The 19,080-nt window shown below is 45.7% G+C and overlaps 1 long non-coding RNA gene across 2 annotated transcripts in view; it reads right to left on the bottom strand.

Moving 5' to 3' along the window:
* The window catches only part of LOC136793041 (uncharacterized), a 269,126-nt gene that overhangs the window by 61,053 nt on the left and 188,993 nt on the right, over window positions 1-19,080 (bottom strand). The window contains exon 3 of one of the 2 annotated variants that reach the window (XR_010837772.1): window positions 13,395-13,512. The exons of the other annotated variant lie outside the window; for it this stretch is intronic. This is a non-coding gene — a long non-coding RNA (uncharacterized lncRNA). The remainder of the gene's footprint in view (window positions 1-13,394; window positions 13,513-19,080) is intronic. 2 annotated transcript variants of the gene reach the window in all.

Raw genomic sequence — 19,080 nt, 5'->3', positions numbered from 1 at the left:
CCTGCCCTACCTTACCTTCAGAGTACGGCTAGAACAAGTGGAGACAGCAAACATGACAACTCACTGCTACCAGTTTTCTTAGCACCTGGAAAAGAAGGTACAACTGCCAAGATGGCTGGGAGGGAGACAATCCCATCCCTGAAGGAAGAGAACTTAAATAAGAACTTCATTTTTCCTTCTATAAAAGTACAATTCCATACTGGAGAAGTGTAAAGATCAAGGAGTCGTTAGAAGCCATTTACTGGGTTTTAACTTTCTCTTTTTATCAAAGAAATGGATGGAGGTTGGACAGGAATGCTGGTGCTCTAGATGTGAGTTAAGAGCATCAGTTATGGAATCATACATACCTGAATTGGAGTCCTGCCTCTGTTTACAAGCATTGTTACCTTAGATGAGTGACTTAACCTCTCTGAGCCTCAGATTTCTTAGCTGTAAAATGGAGAAAATAATAGCACCAGAAAATAATAATATGGGGCTGTTGAGAAAATTAAGTGAGATGATTGTAATAGCGCTTGGCACACGGCCCAGCACACCGTAGTACAAGATGAATGCTAGCTAGCACTTTTTCTCTTATTCACAGCGGTCCCTACTCTTTCCCTTACCAACATTCTATTGTAAAAAATGTCAAATATACAGAAAAATTCAAAGAATTGTACAGTGAACACCCATGCATGTTCCATCTAGATGGTACAATTAGTATTTACTGTACTTGCTTCAATGTATCTGTTCATCTTCAAGCATCCAAGATGGTAAGAAATTAAATATCTGTTGTTTAAGCCACCCAGTCTGTGGTAGTTTGTTATGGTAGCCCTAGCAAACAAACAGAACCCTTTAGGATTAGATGAAAATTGGAGTTATCAGTGTAAATTCATGGTTTTCAATATACATTAAAATAGATATAAAAATAAAGGCAGATGTAAATGTGTGTGTATTATATAACTGTGTATGTATGTTTGCATGTCTGTATATGCATTCATGTACTTCCTATCTCTGTTCCCAGCCGTGTTCACTGAGAGTCCCTGGGAGCAATGACATCCCCAAAGCCATACATTCCCCTAGTGTCCAGATCTTGCTTTCTAAATATCATTCTCCATTAAAAGGGCAGGGCAGGGAAAGTACAAGATGAACCTGGAATATCTTTTTGTGCCAGAAAACAAGGAAGTGCCCAAAGAATGATACAACATGTCAAACAGACACAGAAGGAGCTCCCACTGGCCAAATCTGGGGCAATTATGATCCATTGAATGAAGGAGAAATCCGTGAGTCCATACATTAATAAATGGGGAGAACGGTAGAATGCTTCCATATGGCAGAATGCCAACTATATAAGGAATAATGGAGTGAGAAAAGCATCATCTCACAACCAACAGAGTAATTCATCCAAGAATCATCAGTGGATGCTAGAACTTGTAAGAGGAGGTTTGATGAGGAACAAGATATTTACCCCCCCACCCCCCATCCCCTCACCCCCACCTCCACCACACACAAAATGTTTATTAATTACAAAGGTAAAAAGAGTAATTTTGTAGTAAAGAACCTTGGCAGATCCAGATACACCTTAATCAAGTTACCATCATCAGTAATGGGACAAATCGAAATCAGGTGCCACCTGACAAGATGCACCTAAAGGAGCAGCCCTTGTGAACTTCCTGCCCAAAATACAAAACTGAATCTAAACCTGAGGGGACATCAGTCAAACCAAACTGAGGGACAGTTCCAAAATAACTGGCCCATAGCCTTCAAAAGTATTAAGGTCATGAAAGTCAAAGAAAGACTGGGGAACACTAGAAACAGTTCCAGATTGAAGGAGACTAGAAGATGTGACAATTAAATGTATCACGTGATTCTGGACTCAATCCTTCTGTATAAAGGATGTCATTGAAACAACTGGTGAAACTTGAATAAGGTCTGAGGAGTAGATGTGAGTAATGTATCAACGTTAATTTCCCAGTTTTAGCTATGTATTATGGTTATTTAGGAGAGTGTCTTTGTTTGTAGGAAATACACATTCAAGTTTTGGGGAGTGACAGGGCATCAAGCCAGCAACTTATTCTCATATTGTTCAAGAATAGTGAAGTTCTTTATACCGTATTTGTCATTTTTCTGTAGATTTGAAATTTAAAAATAAAAATTATCTATAGAAGATATACAGATGGCAAATAAGCATATGAAAAGATGTTTAACATAATTTGTCATTAGGGAAATTCAAATTAAAACAACAATGCAGGGACTTCCCTAGTGGCATACTGGTTAAGAATCTGCCTGCCAATGCAGGGGACATGGGTTTGAGCCCTGGTCTGGGAAGATCCCACATGCCATGGAGTAACTGAGCCGATGTGCCACAACTACTGAGCCCTTGTGCCACAACTACTGAAGCCCGTGTGCCTAGAGCCCGTGCTCTACAACGGGAGAGGCCACGGCAATGAGAAGCCCGTGCAACATAGTGAAGAGTAGCCCCTGCTAGACACAACTAGTGAAAGCCCGCACACAGCAACAAAGACCCAACACAGCCAAAAATAAATAAATTTATTTATTTTTTAAAAATGCAATATTGCTACACACATATTAGAATGGCTCAATTCCAAAAAACTGACATTACCGATTGCTGGTGAGAAAACGTGAAGCAACAGGAATGTATGTTGCTGGTGGGAATGCAAAAACTGTGCAGCCACTTTGGAAGACCGTTTGGCAGTTTCTTACAAAGTGAAACATAGTCTTACCATACGACCCAGTCATACTCCTAGGTATTTATCCAACTGATTTGAAAACTACGTCCACACAAAATCTGTCCATGAATATTTATAATAAATTTATTCATAATTACCCCAAACTGGAAGCAACCAAGATTTTCTTCAGTAAGTGAAGGGATAATCAGTGGTAAATCCATTCAATGGAATACTATTTAGTGATAAAAAGGAATTAGCCATGCAAAAATATGGGTGAATATTAAATGTCTATTGCTAAGTGAAAGAAGCCAGTGTTAAAAGGGTACATATTTTATGATTGCATTTATATGACATTTTAGAAAAGGCAAAACTGTAGAGACAGTAAACAGATCAGTGGTTGCCAGGGGTTCGGAGAGGGAGAAGACTAAGATAAAGCACAGATGATTTTTTTTTTTAAGGCAGTGAAGCTATTCTATATGATGCTATAGTAATGGATACTATGCATTTATCAAACTCATAGAACTTTACAGAGCAAAGAATGAACTTTAATTTGTATAAATTTAAAACATCATTTAGGAGGTTGGAGAATCCCAGGATTGAATAACGACAAGAGAATTTAACTTTATTACCAATGGATGAAGTAACTTCACTGAAGGGAGTGGGAGAGTAACTTCAGAAATGAGTGGAGACTTAGGACTTAAAGCAAAAGGAACTGTACGTAAGTACTGAAGTCTAGTTGATATAGTGTTTCCCATAGGGGTAAGGGTTAACAATTGTAAAACTACTCAATATATATAACAATTACATAAATGGATGGTGGATGGTTGGAGCCAGGCTTCTCACTAATGGAGTGTTAGTTTACACATAAGCAATGGGAGGAGACTAGAATGATCCATGCAGTAATAGATTAGAGTTGGAGATACCAGTATGAAGTCCCGTTTAGCTTGATATAGATAAATATGGCTACGTACAGAAATATTTAGAGATATGTGTGTACACAAGTTAGTATACACACATATATTTTCTTGATCTGTCATTTGAGAGGCCCTGGAAGCAATAAGACCCTGGTAGCAATGAATGCACCTATTGCCCAGATCTTGGTTTCTATTATCATGCTCCAATAAAAAGCATCCAGGGCTCCTTGGAGAAATGGCTGATTCTAGGACTGGGATATACAAGATGAGCCTGGAGCATCTTATAGTGTTAGAAAGTAAGGAAGTGCTCCATAAAGGCAAAGTTATGGAGGTATGTCAGAGACACAGGGACCAAATGAAAGAGCTCCCAATGGCAAAACTGGAGAAATTTGATCAACAATAACCTAGTATTCGATTTTAACTCAAAGTATAATTTAAAAATATCCATGAGTTCATACTAATATAAATAAATTATTAAATAACTAATTGGGGTAGAATAGACAAATCTTTCATGCAGAAGAATTCCAAATAATTTATGGATGTACTCTGCCCTAAGAAAGTGGAGCACAGTCATTCACTCCTTAAGCATCATGACTTCCTTCCAAAGAGCACCGTAGGGAAGAGGGTGGGAAGGAAACGTATGGTGGAGAAACCTGACAAACAGTACCTAGGCCTGGTTATCAAGGTCACAGTGAAAGCGCATATCCTAGGTAGGATATGATGAGAAGGTACTTCACCTCTGTGATCTTCCCTTCCAAAACCCACAACCTAAGTCTAATCATGAGGAAAACATCAGAAAAATTCCAACTGAGGGACAGTCTATAAAATACCCGACTTCAAATCTGTGAAGGTCATCAAAAACAAGGCAAGTCAGAGAAACTGTCACAGGCGAGTGAAGCCTAAGGAGATAAGACAACCAAACGTGATATGGTGTCTGGGACGGGATCCTGGCAGAGAGAAAATGTTAGGTAAAAAATAAGGAAATCTAAATAAAGGATGGACTTTACTTAATCATGTATCAATATTGGTTTATTAATTGTGACAAATGTACCATATTGATGCAGGATGTTAATGACAGGGAAAACTGGGTGTGGGGTATACGGGAACTCTTGCACAACCTTCACAACTTTTCTGTGAGCTAAAACTACTTGAAAATAAAAATGTATTAAAAAATCTTTAGAATTTTTTAAAGTTCAATATTGTGATAGAGAAACAATAATTATTCAGGCCTATCAGTTCTTATGGTCAATCAGCCATACGTGTGCAACTCTAGTTAGAGGCTCTCGCCTCTAGGTGACGTTGTCTTCTGTTCAGGTTTTTGGACTAGTCAAGTGAACTGCCAGACAGATGGATTGATAGAAAATTTAGTCTTTATCTCTAGAGTTTAAAATTGTTTGGGCAAGCATGCCAGAACACCTAATAAAACTCGTGGTTTGGATTGACGCTAGGAGTCCATTTGAAATGCCCCAAAATTGCTTTGGACCTCAGCTACAACAAGGAGACCTTTGGGAGGCCCTTTGCCCTTAAGAAACATTTTTTTTTTTTTTTGGGGGGGGGCGGTACTCGGGCCTCTCATTGTTGCGGCCTCTCCTGTTGCGGAGCGCAGGCTCTGGACGCGCAGGCTCAGCGGCCATGGCTCACGGGCCCAGCCGCTCCGCGGCACGTGGGATCTTCCCGGACCGGGGCACGAACCCGTGTCCCCTGCATCGGCAGGCGGACTCCCAACCACTGCGCCACCAGGGAGGGAAGCCCAAGAAACATTTTTTTAAATTAATAAACTTTACTTTTTAGAAAGCAGTTTTTGGTTTACAGAAAACATGAGTAGAAAGTGCAGAGTTCTCATATACTCCATTCCTCCCACACAAACAGTTTCCCATTTTTTTCCCCCTGTTTTAACATTGTATTTGTGTGGTACATTTGTTACAATTGATAAGCCAATATGGATACATTATTATTAATAATAGTTACATTGTTTACATTAAGGTTCACTCTTTCTATGGGTTGTCACGCCTCCACCATTATAGAATCATATAGAATAGCTCCACTGACCTAAAAAAACCCCTGTGCTCTACCCATTCATTCCTCCCCCACCCATTCTTCCCCTGAACCCTGAAAATCACCAATCTTTTTACTTTTTCCTAGTTTTGCCTTTTCCAAAATGTCATAGAGTTGGACTTTTATAGTATGTAACCTTTTTAGATTATCTTCTTTCACTTAGAAATAAGCATTTAGGGCTTCCCTGGTGGCACAGTGGTTAAGAATCTGCCTGCCAATGCAGGGGACATGGGTTCGAGCCCTGGTCCAGGAGGATCCCACATGCCGCGGAGCAACTGAGCCGGTGCGCCACAACTACTGAGCCTGCACTCTAGAGCCTGTGAGCCACAACTACTGAGCCCACATGCCACAACTACTGAAGCCCGTGTGCCTAGAGCCCGTGCTTCACAACAAGAGAAGCCACCTCAATGAGAAGCCTGCGCACCGCCATGAAGAGTAGCTAGCCCCCGCTCACCGCTACTAGAGAAAGCCCGAGAGTAGCAACAAAGACCCAACGTAGCCAAAAATAAATAAATAAAATAAATAAATTTTAAAAAACAAAAGAAAGAAGCATTTAAGGTTCTTCCATGTCTTTCCATGACTCCATAATTCTCTGCTTTGTAATGCTGTATAAATTCCATTGTGTGGATGTTTCACAGTTTGTTTATCCAGTCACCTATTGAAGGATATCTTGGTTACTTCCAAGTTTTGGCAATTATGAATAAAGCTGCTATAAACATTCATGGGTGGACATAAGTTTTCAACTCATTTGAATAAATACCAAGCAGCGTAATTGCTGAATCATATGGTAAGAGTACATTTAGTTTTGTAAGAAGCTGCCAAACTGCTTTCCAAAATGGCTGTATGTACTATTTTGCATTCCCACCAGCAATGAATGAGAGTTCCTGTTTCTCCACATCCTCACCAGCATTTGGCATTGTCAGTGTTTTAGATCCTAGCCATTCTAATAGGTGTGTAAGTGGTATCTTATTGTTGGTTTAATTTGCAAGTCCCTGGTGAGCATATTTTCATATCTTCTTTTGCTATTTTTTGGTGAGGTGTCTGGTAAGATCTTTTGTCCTTTTTTTTTTTTTTTGCGGTACGCAGGCCTCTCACTGCTGTGGCCTCTCCCGTTGCAGAGCACAGGTTCCGGACATGCAGGCTCAGCAGCCATGGCTCATGGGCCTAGCCGCTCCACGGCATGTGGGATCTTCCCGGACCAGGCATCACACCTGTGTCCCCTGCATTGGCAGGTGGAATCTTAACCACTGAGCCACTAGGGAAGTACCTTCTTTTTTTTTTTTTTTTTTTTTTTTTGCGGTACGCGGGCCTCTCACTGTTGTGGCCTCTCCCGTTGCGGAGCACAGGCTCCGGATGCGCAGGCTCAGCGGCCATGGCTCACGGGCCCAGCCGCTCCGCGGCATGTGGGATCTTCCCGGACCAGGGCACGAACCTGTGTCCCCTGCATCGGCAGGCAGACTGTCAACCACTGCCACCAGGGAAGCCCCGTCTTTTGTCCATTTTTAAACTGGGTTTATTTTCTTATTGTTGATTTTTAAGAGTTCTTTGTATATTTTAGAGAGCAGTCTTCTATCAGATATGTTTTGCGAAAATTTTCTAGTCTGTGGTTTGTTTTTTCACTCTCTTGACAGTGTCTTTCACAGAGCAGAAGTTTTTAACTTTAATGAACCTCAACTTATCAATTCTTTCTTTCATGGATCATGCTTTTGGTGCTAGATCTAAAAAGTCATCACCAAACCCAAAAGGCACCAAGGTTTTCTCCTAGGTTATATTCTAAGGGTTTTATAGTTTTGTATTTTACATTAAGGTCTATGAAGACCTAGTTTTAATTGCAAACCCCAAGGGATGGAAATCGTCAACACTTGGAACACCTCAAGTGGAAATAATAATAATTGAAGGCCGAGATGCAGTTGAAAACACCCCCGACAAGTGTGGCAGGTGAGATCTAATCCTCCTGGAAAGATGGTCAGTTCTTTCAAACAGAGATGCCAGAGATTTCTCCCCTAAGGATAGGCTGCTTCTCCTTCATGTTTCCTGACTCCTTTTCAGCCACGAGGGGAGTTAAGCTTATCAGGGAAAGAGGCAGGGACAGAAATATTCCTGCTCGCGAGCTGAGGATCACTTCTGTCCCCATCCTCAGTGCCATCCCCACCCCCACAGGACGGGCAGGAGAAGAGAAGGGAAATCCATCCTACTGCTGAGATGATGAGGAGCTGAGGAAAAAAGAAGGGGTGAACAAGAATTTCGAATTATTATTTGCTCGGGTTTAATTTTTTTCTGCTGCACTGTTGTTTCTTTGCATCTGATTCCAAGAAAAGGACAGACTCCAAGAACAGGCTCTGGAGAGATCACACTTCCGTACCCTTGCAGGACTAACTTTGCTTGGAGGTGGGGCCCGGAAAGGGATGCTGCGGAGGCTGGCAATGGAGGCTGGAGGTTTGCAAGGAAAGTTTTTCTTATGTATGTAAGGCTTGAGCAAAGACGTCCTGGGACGGGGGCCCCAAACCTATTTAGGGAAAAATACACCCTCCATTTGGAATACACTGAGAAGTAGAATTGAAAGGGCAGGTGAGTGCCGGGCAGCAGGATGAATGGAAGGAGGAGTCAGGGAGGCCTGGGAGCTTCTGGCTCAGGTGACCCTCTCCAAGGAGGAGATTCCAGAGCTCTCTGTTGAAATATGCTAAGTCTGAAGTACCTTGGGGATGTCTGAAAAGTAATGTGTTTCTTGCAAAGCCCCAATAAATGAGAGCAAGGGCTTCCTGTTTCCTGGGAGCGCCCAGGGTTCTAGCAGGTAAGGGGCAAGCATGGAGATTAGTGGTCCAGCAAAGACCCTTCTTCTTTACCAACCTTAGTATTAAAATTCCTCTTGATGGTTCAATGGGCCTTGGGCCAAAGGAAGGAAAGAGTTCATGAAAAAACTAAAAATAATTCGCTTATTTCTTAGCTAGGCTGGCTTTGCTCAAGTCTTGGAAAAGGAAAAAGGAAAAAAAAAAAACAAACAACTTGAGAGCAGAAATCCATGGCAACAAGCAACTTCTGTTTATGGATAGCATCCCAGGGAAATTAAGTGTCTGGCTGCGACAGAACAGAAGTGCATGTGAAGTCATATGTATCCATTTACTTTCCTCTGATTGAGCAAAAGAAAATTCATACCTGTTCTATCTATTCATGAGAAATACATTCTTATATTTTTGTTTGACAAGACATATGCCATATTGTTTCAGGAGTTTTGAATAAAGATGATAACATACCACTCTGATTGCCGACCTAGATTGCAAACTGGCTTTCTATAGCCTGAGCTACCAAGAAGGAAGGGGGACAGGATGAAAGGGGTGGGTGTTCATAGGTGGAGGTACTAATTTCTAATTAAAATTCCTGTCACTTTTTCACTTAAACTGTTGACTGCCCTCCTTGATTCTTTTTTTAAATTATAATTGGTTTCAAACATACAGAAAAGCAAAGTGATACACATTCAATGATCTCTAAATATTTTAAACACATTTTAGAATCTCTTTCAGTTTGTTCTATTATTTCTACTTCTTGGAATGTCAATTTCTCTGTTGGAGCAGACTCTCTCTCGTGGTGGTTTGTAATTTATTATTGTGAACTCAACTTCAGCGGGGGCTCCTCTGGGAGTCTCATGTGCCTTGATTGCAAAAGCAACATAACTGGAAGTGGTGTGACCCTCCCATCTAAGACCCTGAAGCTGTGTTCTCATTTCTGACCGGGCCCACGCTCAGGATCCAGTAAAGAGTTCACTACAGATGTATGTGTCTCAGAGAGCTGCATCCCACAGGTGACCACGTGTGCTTTTGAAGTCATCTCCCCTGCACTTGGCACTGGTGCCTGTCCTGAAAGACACTCCTTTCCATGAATAAAGACATTCACATTTCACATCTTCTGCTTCCTCCTGTCCGGGCTTCTGGCCAATCAACACTTTTATCCATCAACATTCCTCCCAAGCTTAAAGAAATGCCTCTCGTGCCATAGAGGCAAATAGGAGCTGCTTTGTGGATTTTGCTGGCACTGTCCATATTCCTGTTTTACAGTCTGGAAGTTGTAAACAATTAGAAAATCATGCTCCAAAGGAGTGTGACTAGAAGGGAAACTCTTTACTATGCTAATTTATCTTCCCTTCCATAGACTCACAGGATAGTCTGACTTTATCCATAACACACCACACTCTCTCTGGCTGCCGTGGGGGACTCAGCCAAGCAAGACTGAAGAGATGGATGACAGGGAGATGGATGAGGGAAGGACCACCGGAAGCCTTGGAACCTGGCATGGGAGGCGAGAAACGAGGAGAATGAACAAGAATGGCCATTCTTGATTAGGGGAGGAGGACTAGGGAAGTCTAGAAGAGGAACGTTCCAGGAAAGCCAGAGCAGCGGGACAGAGGAGGGGAGGGCAGAGATGGGAACAAGGTTCTGGGCAGGTGTGCAGTGTGGGGTGGGAGCCCAGGAGGCAGGCAGGTGTCCTTTAGATGATGTAAGAGGTCAACGCTCTGAGGCCACATTATCTGAAAAGCAGGGTTCGGGCTTTGGCCAGAAGGTTACCATCGTTTTGGCCCCTCCATGGTGGGGAATCCTCAGGTTCTGACTCCACTGTTCCCATCCCCATCAACCCTGCTGACACAGTGTATCACACGAGGGGGATGCCTCAAACTGGAAGACATTTCCGGCTCAGTGATACAGCGCCTTAGGAAACCTGGTACCAAGCCAGGGTCCCTGGGCCTGCTCTGCTCAACCAGTGCTCCCTCTTAAGGATGCTTAAACCTCTTGGACCACTTAGGTGAAATGAGAGCTCCTGCCTACAGGGGTGGGGCCAGAAGAAGGAGGGGGAGCAAAGTCCCAGAGACAGGAACAGTGGTGGGGCGACAGAGCCACGTGAGGGCCTGTTATCCAAAAAGGACTCTGCCTGTAGCACAAACTGCAGGATGGGGTATCTGTAATCAGGACCAGGTGACTGGGGGCGGGGGGCACCTGACATGCACAACCACCCCTGAGGATACCTAGATTTGGGGATAGGGGGCGAGACTTTCAGAACCAGTTTTGAGTCCTCAGGTTCTAATCAATTTTCCAAGTACTGAACACATTCAAATGGTGAGGTTTTCGCCCTGGGCCAGGGGCTGCACACGGTTTAAGTGCACATTACATCTCAATGCATGTCTGTGGCCGGCTCCCGGTTACTCCCCAGGATCTAACAAACATGTGCCCACGGTTCATCTGTCTCTCAGCGAGTATTCACAGGGAGTCTTCCAAGTTGCGGGAGTGGTTGCAAACACAAAGGGTCAGTGTGAATGGGACAGACCAAGACGCTGACCAATCTGTCCTCATGAGATTCACATTCAGGCAGGGAGAGATAATAGAACAATAAATAAACAAGATAGCTTCAGAGAACAAAGAGTGCTATAAAGAAAATAATACATGTTAATGGTATATAAAGTGACTGGGGCAGGTGCGGGAGGTGGGACACAGCTGGTGACGGGAAAAGCACCTCTCACAAGGTGGTTTTGAGCTGTGATCAGAATGACAAGGAGAAGCTAACCAAGAAGATCAGAGGGAAGAAGTTTCCAGGCAGGGAAATCACAAGTGCAAAGGCCCTGAGGCAGGAAAGGGCTTGAGCAGTTCCAAGGGTGGAAGAGACCAGGGTGGCTGAAGTCTTTGGGAAGGAGGAGAGTGGAAAAGAGAGGAGAGGCAGGCCTCGGGCCACGTTAACAGCTGAAGTCTATTCTGAGTGCAGTGGGAAACCCTTAGAGGGTTTGAGGTTGGGGCATGACGTGTCAAATCATCTTTTAAAAAGTCCCCTCTGGCTGGGTGTGGAGAATGGGTTCTGGAGGACAATAGAATGACAGGGTGCCAGTGGAAACTATCACATTTGTCCAGGTGAGCAGGGATGGAGCCCTGAGCTAGGATGGCAGGGGGAGATACACAGTGCAAGTTGGTAAAGAAACCTGTTACACATGGTTTGACCTACTACTTTCCAAACTGTCTTGAAGATGGAACCCTTTTATCCTATATCCTATTCATGTAGCATGGGTGTTTTCCGTTGGAAAAGATGGCTGTTTGCTCTGCCCATTTCAGCTAAATTTTCATTCATGAAAGCCATCTTCTTTGCTGGTTTTGCCCCTGACAGTTGGTCTGGGTGTGAAATTATACTATATCTACTTGAATGCACAAGTCAATTATTCCAGAATCTTGGGGCACTTAGGCACTGCTTCTTCTGAATTTCTTAACAGAAGGGTTCAGAAAAGAATTTAGAGGACTACCCAACCCCTGACTCAAACATTCATCATTTACTGATACAGGTTTCTGATGACTGTCCCTGCCCACGAGCAGACGCCTATCTCTGCACTCAGGTATTTTGGATGCCTGTAGGATCAGCAGAACTCTGCAAAAGTAACATTCCCACGAAGGTTAAACAGTGACTTTAAGTGAAAATTATACACTTTTGTGGGGAGGGGGGCGTTGCGGTATGCGGGCCTCTCACTGTTGTGGCCTCTCCCGTTGCGGAGCGCAGGCTCCGGACGCGCAGGCTCAGCGGCCATGGCTCATGGGCCCAGCCGCGGCTCATGGGCCCAGCCGCTCCGCGGCATGTGGGATCTTCCCGGACCGGGGCACGAACCCGTGTCCCCTGTATCGGCAGGCGGACTCTCAACCACTGCGCCACCAGGGAAGCCCCAAATTATACACTTTTAAAATGCAGGCCATTATTCTAATCAGAATAATTACTAATAGTGTATGTGCCAAGACAAAGGTGAAATTCAAGAGATACAATTTGCCTGTGGTGGGATCAGTTATCATACCTCACTGCCATGCACTTCCTTCGTTACCAGGATCAATAGATTTTGCACTAAAGATTCTCACCTAAATCCTACTGTTATACATTATCTGCAAAACATGACACGAATGTAAGCATCTTTGAAAACGCTTACATGTACACATGTTAATAGTGGGAAAATAAACTAAACTGAAATCAGCAAAGTCACTGCTCTTCAGGGAGTGATCAAAAGGTAACAGCAAATAAAGATGCAGAGGCATCTTTCACAGTCAAGATGCTTTACCATCCCACACTGTGCCTGGGACTAATGCCTGATGATGCCAAGGGCTTCTGGGATGGCAGTTCAACGGATTCTGGCTCCAGGCTCAGATCTGCTGCTGAGCCTGAGGACACATTTTAAAGCCCATCCTGACTGCACACAAAACACTTCTCACGTTTCCAGACTGCCATGGTATTTGGGAATTAAATCAATTGCTTCAAACTGTAATCCTTGGATATACCATAATAGAAATATCTTGAAATATGCTGTGCTCACATTATTGGGGCCTGCTAGAATGTATACATTAAAACCCAGGGCTTCCCTGGTGGCACAGTGGTTGAGAGTCCGCCTGCCGATGCAGTGGACGCGGGCTCGTGCCCTGGTCCAGGAAGATCCCACATGCCATGGAGCGGCTGGGTCTGTGAGCCATGGCCGCTGAGCCTGCGCGTCCGGAGCCTGTGCTCCGCAACGGGAGAGGCCACAACAGTGAGAGGCCCACGTACTGAAAAAAAAAAAAAAAAAACCAATGATGACAACTGGGAAAGCCCACTGACTTCGGCCCCAACCTGTGAGATAACACTCTTGTTCTGTAAATAAATGGACAGGACCAAGAAGACACGTGGTGCTTGTTTTTTGATGCATTTCAAAGGCCAAACGGAAGGAAATGCTTAGTCATTAGACATAGAAGAAATCATGCACATTCACACAGGCCGGGCTCACCTCTCCATTTGGGGAAAGAGCTCAAGTGAGTTCATCTCGTTGTCTTTCAAGGGCTGGAAGCTACTGATGCTATTCGGTTCTCTGCCTTTGCCTCAGCTGAGTCAGCTTGTCTCTGCATCTGTGGCAAAGAAAGAAAGTTGTCCTCCACATTCTAAGTTTCTAAGAACACATGTGTACTTGTGACCCATGAGGGAACACAGCCTCAGCACGCACTTTCCTGAGACTTCTGCAGCGGGACAAACCAGTGGGGTTTTTTCGCTGTTGTTCTTTTAATAAATTTATTTACTTATTTTGGCTGAGTTGGGTGTTTGTTGCTACGTGCAGGCTTTCTCTAGGTGCAGCAAGCGGGGGCTACTCTTCGTTGCGGCGCGCAGGATTTTCATTGCGGTGGCTTCTCTTATTGCGGAGCACGGGCTCTAGGCATGCGGGCTTCAATAGTTGTGGCACGTGGGCTCAGTAGTTGTGGCTTGCAGGCTCTAGAGCACAGGCTCAGTAGTTGTCGTGCACGGGCTTAGCTGCTCCGCGGCATGTGGGATCTTTCTGGATCAGGGCTCGAACCCGTGTCCCCTGCATTGGCAGGCGGATTCTTAACCACTGTGCCACCAGGGAAGCCCCAAAACAGTGGTTTAACTGAGAATTCTCATGTGATTTTAGATCGTTAACTCTTAACGATGGCTTTCACTTCTGGGAACGTTGGTGCTTTCATAAGAGTTCTGTTAGCAGTTGCATCACAGAGAGATGCTCACAGGCCAACCATGGGATCAAGCTTCGTTTGCTGGCACATCTCAACTTATCCCCTCCCCGGGTTTCCTCCTCTATTCCTGCAACCTCGGGTGTCCAGGAGCCAAAGAGGACTCTCGTGGGTTGGTTGAGAGTCAAGCCTTCCCTGGGGACTGGCACGACGAGGAGCTGCAGTGTCTACAAGGATACATTCAGGTGCTCGGGCGGGGACGGGGGTAACCACTGTCTGTGTCCTAAGCAGGTGCCAGCCCCACTGCCTGGATCGCTCAGGGGGGCCGGCACAGAGCCAGCTCAGGGTGGCTGGATGCAGGTGGACAAGGGGAGGTGTGGGTGATGATGGGGTGTTGTGGGGCATTGCGTGGGGAGCAGCTGATACACAGGCGCTGAGAAGGAAGAGTCCCAGGGAAGCTGGCCTGGCTGCAGAGGGGACAGAGGGTGTAGCGAGACCCAGTGGGCTCCAAGGCTGGGCTTAGGGATGCTCAGAGAAACCCAAGACGGTGCCAGTAGCAGACAGCCGGAAGACCACCATCCAGAAGGAAACATGTTGCTATGACATTGAATAAGATTCTGGAAAGGCAAGGCCAACAACTTATCTCAATGACACGGCCGCACCCTGACCGCAGATAAAGGTAGCAAATCATTCCTAGCAGCGGTGGTTCAAGAAACTGAGGTGGGGCTGGCAAATAGGAGGCTGTCTCACCCTCCCCGTGGCCCCTACATTGCCATCAAGGGAGGTGGATGGGAAGCAGTCTTCCTGACTACCCCCCCTCCCCCCAAATGCAGGAGGATCACGTTCCAGGCCTCTGGGGTTGGGCTCCAGCCTTCTGCCCTCAAGCAGTGCCGCCAGGGGCCTCAGCAGGCTCAAACACACTTCAGCTGGCTCCAGCCTGAATCAGAAACTCGGGCCCTTACCCTGAGGATGGCTGGGGCATTAAGTGGGAGCTCAAGGCAAGGCCTGGACCCAGTTTCTTCAGTAAGAATTGTTCCCACTGAAGCTTTCTCAGGCTTCACAATCTAAAGCTTAGCACGGAGATCAAACTCAGTGATTTTAAAAACAAAAAAAAAAGAAGAAGAAGAAGAAGAAAGAAAGAAACTTCTGAAACGTCTTTCTGGCAAATAACAATTTTTATCTGCAGGTTTACAACTTCCAGGGATGTTCCGAATTCAGCCCACAAGGGTGCTGACTGCAGCTCCAACCACAGACATCCTCAGAACTCAAGACTTGGACAAAGGAAAGGGGGTGTGGGGGACCCCCCCGGAAGTGTCCTTGGGGCAGAGACGAAGTCCACAAGCCCTTTCTCCACCTGCAGCTCATGGCCGGTTTTCATCTGGAATATCTTTGGCCCACATCCAGATTAAATGCCAGTTGGAAAGCTCCGGCCGCTCGCTCTTTCTGGGCAGACAGCAACAGAGGTGAGCTCTAATCATTTACAAAGGTCACAATCGGGAGCCAGCCCCGGAGCGGTCATTTAAAATTCGATTGATCCCTATTTGTAGTCAAGGAAAGAAAATGGGCACTTGGACTGTATTGTAATTATGGGGCTTCCAGGCAACCGTAAATAGATGTGCAATCTTGATACTGGCAAATACCTGGGAGAAGAAATTATTACTCTGGTAGAGCACGTTGCTAGGAAAGGTTGAAGATAAAATTGTGCATAAGAAAAAATCAATCATCTTTTAGCTAATTTGCCCTGCTCACCACCCATCGGGGTTATCACAATTGTCAGATGTCTGCTGAATACATTAAGATGAGGGTCTACTTGTTAAAAATGATCACCTAGAAAGCAAAGGCCTCAAATGGCAGTGGGGACCCTGGAGAGCTGACACTGGAGGCTGCTGGGTGGGTCCTGGGGCCTTGTGTAAAAAGGAGGGGCCTCTTGCTGAGAGACAGGGAAGTAGGGGAACCAGCATCAGCTCTCATGTCAGAGATGCCCCCCCACATGGGACCAGCAAACACCAGCCCCGTGCCCACCCTGCTGATGACTGGGGAGAAAGACATCTGGAAGGAGGAAGGTCTGCTTGTCCTGTCACATTCTGTGCTGCTTGGTTACAGAGGACTGGGCCTGGCACTTTGACATCCATAACCTTAACCCTCACTACGACCCCCCTGGAGATAAGTAGTATTAGCCCCCTTTACTGATGGGAAAATGGAGGCAGGGTGAGGTTCAGAAATGTGACCGAGGTCACATGGAGGCAAGTGGCAGAGTGGGGTCCAGAGTCAGCTGGAGGTAGAGACCAGGGTATCTGGGTGCCTCACCCCGCTCTGGCTGAGGTCGCACTAGCACCTCTGAAAGAGCTGAGGGCAGGGACTGGCTGCACCTACTCTCCAAGTCTGCCTCTGCCTCTGTTTCACACCCCTGGAGAATCTCTCTCTCCCTTTGCCTCTCTAGGAACCTACAAGGCACCGAGCATAAAATGATACTGGTGGGAATTCCCTGGCAGTTCAGTGGTTAGGATGACACGCTTTCACTGCCAAGGGCCCGGGTTCAACCCCTGGTTGGGGAGCGCGGCCAAAAGAAAAAACAAAAAAAACACATGATATTGGCTGGATGGCAAACATTTTCCCCACAGGGGCTGGAGGGCCTTCTGTCTTTCTTCCAAGCTGAGTCTACCTTATGAGAAGCAAGGCTGCTAAGGTCTGGAGAGCTTGTTTCTGCTTGGGGATGGTCTCTAACGTCTGGCCCCTCTCGTCAATCCCACCTTCTAAGGTCAGTATGCACAGTGCCTTGGCATCCCAGGAGCTCCGTGATGGCTGCCAGGGAGATGGGCAGTGCCTCGCTCGGGAGTGAGGTGTATTAAACCAAGATACCCCCTTCTCCGTGTGGAATCAACAGTTCTAGGACACAGGTGGTAGGCTGGGTGCTGAGGAAAGGGCACGCCTGTCAGCCAGGTGAAGGTATCAAATGGAGAGCCTTTCTGGAATTGACCTGCCACTGTGGGGTAAACCTCTATAAGGGCTCAATATCATACCCAAATAGTTCTACTTCTAAAAATCGATTCCAGGGCTTCTGTGGTGGCGCAGTGGTTGAGAGTCCGCCTGCCGATCCAGGGGACAAGGGTTCGTGCCCCGGTCCGGGAAGATGCCACATGCCGCGGAGCGGCTAGGCCCATGAGCCACGGCCTCTGGGCCTGCGTGTCCGGAGCCTGTGCTCCGCAACGGGAGAGGCCACAACAGTGAGAGGCCCGCGTACCACACCAAAAAAAAAAAAAAAAAAAATCTATTCCAGGGAAATTTTCAGGGGGTAGATAGAGATTTATGCACATTGATCACAGTGTTGTACATAATGTGAAAAATTGTGAAGAACTTAAATATCCAACATTTGGGATTGATCAAGTGAATTATGGCATCTGCATATGGCATTATAGTGTTTTATATAGAGTTTCTCGTGATATGGGAAATGTTTATGAAATAAAGCTAACCAACCACCACAACAAAAACCCAAGTATCAAATCATAGAAAACCTTGTAAAGAAAAATTCATAGATAACTATGAGGATGATGGGTGATGTGGTTCTGCTTTCATATATTTTAGTTCTTCTCAAAATTGTCTATTTAGTTATCATCCTCCATGGGTGGCTGGGGTCTAGGCCTGGGCTAGGGTCCAGCCAGGCCACAGCGACCCCAGGAAGTCCAATCTGGGTTCATCGGAAGGTGCTTTTCTTCCTCTTTTTTCATGTGGTGAAATGCACATAGCATAAAATGTGTCATCTTAACCGTTTCTAAGTGTACAATTCAGTGGCATTAGGTACATTCACACTGTTGTGCAGCCATTTCTAGAACTATTTTATCATCCCAAACAGAAACTGTGTCCATTGAACAATAACTTTCTATTCCTCCCTCCTCCCAGCCCCTGGGAACCTCTCTTCTACTTTCTGTCTCTATGCATTTGCCTGTTCTAGGCACCTCATACAATATTTGTCCCTTAGTGTCTGGCTTCTTTCACTTAGCATTTCATGTCTTCAGGGTTTATCTAAACTGGCACACCCACCCTGCCCTTACCTCCATTTAGTCCTCATTGAACTCAGGACGGGAGGGGTTGTTCCCATTCCACAGCTGGAAAAACTGAGGCTCACAAGGGTAGAGTGGGGACTTTTCCTCGGTTTGACTGAGTCCATCACTTGCTGCTGGCAGCAGGACACCTGCCATCAGTGGTCCAGAATCGGACAAAGAGCGGTGATCTGGCCTCTTTGCCGCGCATACCTATGCCGAACTTAAGTGATTGCGTATCTCCCTCACCAAAACCAGAGAATAAAAGGGACATTCTCCCCAAATACTTTCTGGAGGTCACTAGGGTCTGGCACAGGAATCCCACCCTTTCTGGGCAGCGGGCCTCTAGCTGGACCCTTCCCAAAGCACAGCTCTGCACCTGGCTCTCCAACCTTCCTCCCCACCCGTGGGCGTAAGGTGAGCAGACACCCTTGCCCACAGACAGCCCACTCCCTCTCCACCTGCCGCCCTCCCCCTGCAGCATCTCCAGGCTGAGGAAAGAGCCTGGGTGCAGCCCCGTTGGGAAACATCTCACATTCTCCCTCCACATCTGTCGTCAAGAGCGATGTGGTGAGGGCTGTGGCAGCAGGGTCTAGCTGTCCCAGGAAACAGGTCTTCTCTCAGTGCTGGCCTTTTGCTCCTGCCCTGAGAAGCACTCGCACTCTGAAAGTTACATTCCAGTCACCGGCAGACTGTGAAAAGTTTACCTCTATTAACGGTACGTTTTCCAGTATGGAGGTTTCTCAAAAAACTAAAAATAGAACTACCAAATGATCCAGCAATTCCACTCCTGGGTATATATGTGAAAAAAACCAAAAACCCCTTATTTGAAAGATACATGCATCCCTATGTTCATAGCAGCATTATTTACAATAGCCAAGATATGGAAGCAACCTAAGTGTCCATCAACAGATGAATGAATAAAGAAGATGTGATACACACACACACACACACACAC

This window comes from Kogia breviceps, chromosome 18 (assembly GCF_026419965.1).
Source record: "Kogia breviceps isolate mKogBre1 chromosome 18, mKogBre1 haplotype 1, whole genome shotgun sequence".
Taxonomy (NCBI): Eukaryota; Metazoa; Chordata; class Mammalia; order Artiodactyla; family Physeteridae; genus Kogia; species Kogia breviceps.
This window is presented reverse-complemented; position numbering and strand designations above follow the sequence as displayed.